The sequence below is a fragment of the Octodon degus genome, unplaced genomic scaffold (assembly GCF_000260255.1).
Source record: "Octodon degus isolate 3935 unplaced genomic scaffold, OctDeg1.0 scaffold00354, whole genome shotgun sequence".
NCBI classification, from domain to species: Eukaryota; Metazoa; Chordata; class Mammalia; order Rodentia; family Octodontidae; genus Octodon; species Octodon degus.
The window spans coordinates 1,128,382-1,131,341 of NW_004524930.1; positions in this window are offsets into that span (position 1 = coordinate 1,128,382).

Below are 2,960 nucleotides of genomic sequence, written 5' to 3' on the forward strand. Positions count from 1 at the left end.
ACAACAGAAAGAAATCACCAAACAGGTCAAACAATTAAACACAGGAAAAGTAGGGTAGCTCAGCAGGAAAATAACATGACAAAGATAAGCCCATACATCTTGATTATAACCACCAATGTAAATGGGATCAAATCATCACTTAAAAGAAATAGGCTGGCAAATTGGATGAAGAAACAAAATCCAACAATATTCTACATACAAGAAACACATTTAACTCAAAAGGAAATTCATAGACTGAACGTCAAAGGATGGAAAACAGTACTACATGTGCCAGTAGCTCAGAAAAAAACAGGAGCAAGTATTCTGTTCGCAGACACTGTGAACTTCAAATTGAGAATGATCAACTGATATAAAGAAGGTCACTGCATACTTCTTAGGGGAAAACTTCAAGAGGAAGGGATAACAGTCATAAATATGTGTGCACCAAATATGGGAGCACACAACTATATACTGCACAGATTAAAAGACATGGAAAATTTAATAATCAATAACACAATCTTAAAAGTAAAATAACAGAACCTTAACAAGGGACCTTGATATGCCATTATCTCAAAAAGATAGGATAACTGGACAAAAAAATTAGAAAAGAGGTGGTACAACTGAATCAAACTCTTGAACAAATAGATTTAGTGTACATTTACAGAGTGTTCCACCCAACAATATCTGAGTACAAATTCCTTTCAGCTGCACATGGAGCATTCTCTAAAACAGATGACAAACTAGTCCATAGGTCATGCTTAAGTAATTACAAGAAAACTAAAATTATGCCATGCACATTTTCAGGCCACAGTGCAAGGAAACTAGAAATTAATGACAAAAGAAAACACAAAAGCACCATAAACACAATGAAATTAAGTAACATTCTTCAGCTGGGGTTGTAGCTCAGTGGCATAATTGCCCACCTGGCAAGTGCAAAGTCCCTAGCTTGAGCCCTAGTGCTGTTAATAAATAAATAAGTAAATAAATAAATAAATAAATCCTCCTCAGCAAGCACTGTGTTACAGATGAAATTAATATTAATATGCTGAGCAGTAAAAGGCTCACGTCAACAACTTCTGACATTGACAGTTCTGTGAAAAACCCACTACTAACATGAACTACTAGACTATGTTCATTATTTTGCTAAATTCACACACCTATAATATATAAATGGCAACAGAATACCCATCTCTGACAAAATTAAACAAAAAAAGGAGATACAAGTGAAGGACCATTTTGTATCTGTATATACAAAATAGTTGGGATAGATGTATGGCTCCTTTCTCTTAATTCAATGAGAAGAAAGATTTGTACTAATAGTGTTTGGACAAGATATCACGTCTGCATCTCCTACTATGAATAACCACTAAGAAGACGACAATATGCAATATACGAAGTATTGAAACTGTCCTACTAACCAGTTTTGAAACTGTCTCATTGCTATTTGTTTCTCAATAAAATTAATTTTAAAAAAGCAAAGAGGGAATCATAAATACTTTTCAAGTTTATTCTTTATCTTATGTTTACCAATCAAACTGCAGATAGTTCTACAAATGCCTATATGACATGGAATTCTGAAGTAAATATGCATTTGGAATAATTAAACTTAGCTATTAAAACAATTGCGGCCTCACGTGGTTATCATTTCTATGGTGAAAACATCTGAAATCCATTATCTTAGCATTTTCAACAATCCAAAGTAATGTCATGTGTTAGAGTCAGCTTGTTGTACCATAAATACCTTGAACTTATTTTGTGGTTTTTGTGCCCTATAACCAACATCTGTGCCGGTGCTACCTACAATTAACCCAGCTTCGGATAAATCTATGTTAGAATTCACAGACCATTGAGAACACGCAGCAGGTGGTTTTCTTTGGCTATTTCCCTTCCAGTAGAGTGTTGGCTTCTTCAACATAGTTGCAAATCATATGACCCCCTCTATGTACCTGAATAGTATTCCTGAGTACATACCTGTAGCATATATGCAGCTTTCTATTTGTTGTACACTGATTGATTCAGCTTCTAGGCCATTCTGAATTTGTTAAGCTGCATCAAATATTTTTTTCTGCATATATTCAGATTACTCACATGGATTTGTTCTCTATTCCAGTAATGTCACATATAGTGCTTATTGCTTTGCATATGCTTTGCCTATTTTGAATATGGCTTGCATCCACTTTTGCACAGGACGTTTACATCTCTGATCATCAAGCACTTCAGCCTGTGGATTCATTTATATTTATTTCTGTGTCTTTGATATCAGAATAGTGATGGAGTCATAAACTGAGTTTCAAGGATTATGTCTTCATTTTTTTCAAAGAGTTTGAGAATAGATACTATATCTTGAAATATTTTGTAGAAATGACTTATAAAGTCATCTTTCAGGCTTTTCTTTAACAGGAAACGTTGTACTCTTGGATGAACATAAAAGAAAAGATCCTTAAACACTGTGATTTGTGCCAAATCAAATGAATGTTAAGCACACTAAGGTTATTCATCGAAAACATTAATGTTGGAGTGTGCAGAGAGTTTGCTGCTACCCTGCGCCAGCGGGACCAGTCCCAGCCCAGGCGCAGCGTGGGCCGGACCCTCTCCCAGGCCCTCGGGCCGCCCCACACCACTCTGCAGTGCCTCCCCCACCATGCCCACCGAGTAGGATTTTCTGCAGAGTTCTGGGAGCCCCCAGACCCAGTCCTAGCCCAGGACCGGTGAGTGTGCGGAGAGTTTCCTGCTACCCTGCGCCGGCGGGACCAGTCCCAGCCCAGGCGGCAGCGTGGGCCGGACCCTCTCCCACCCCCTCGGGCCGCCCCACACCACTCTGCCGTACCTCCCCACACCTCCTGCCGAGTAGGAAATTCTGCCGACTTCCGGGAACCCCCAGACCCAGTCCTAATCCAGGTCCGGTGAGTGTGTGGAGAGCTTCCTGCTACCCTGCACCGGCGGGACTAGTCCCAGCCCAGGCGGCAGCGTGGGCCGGACCC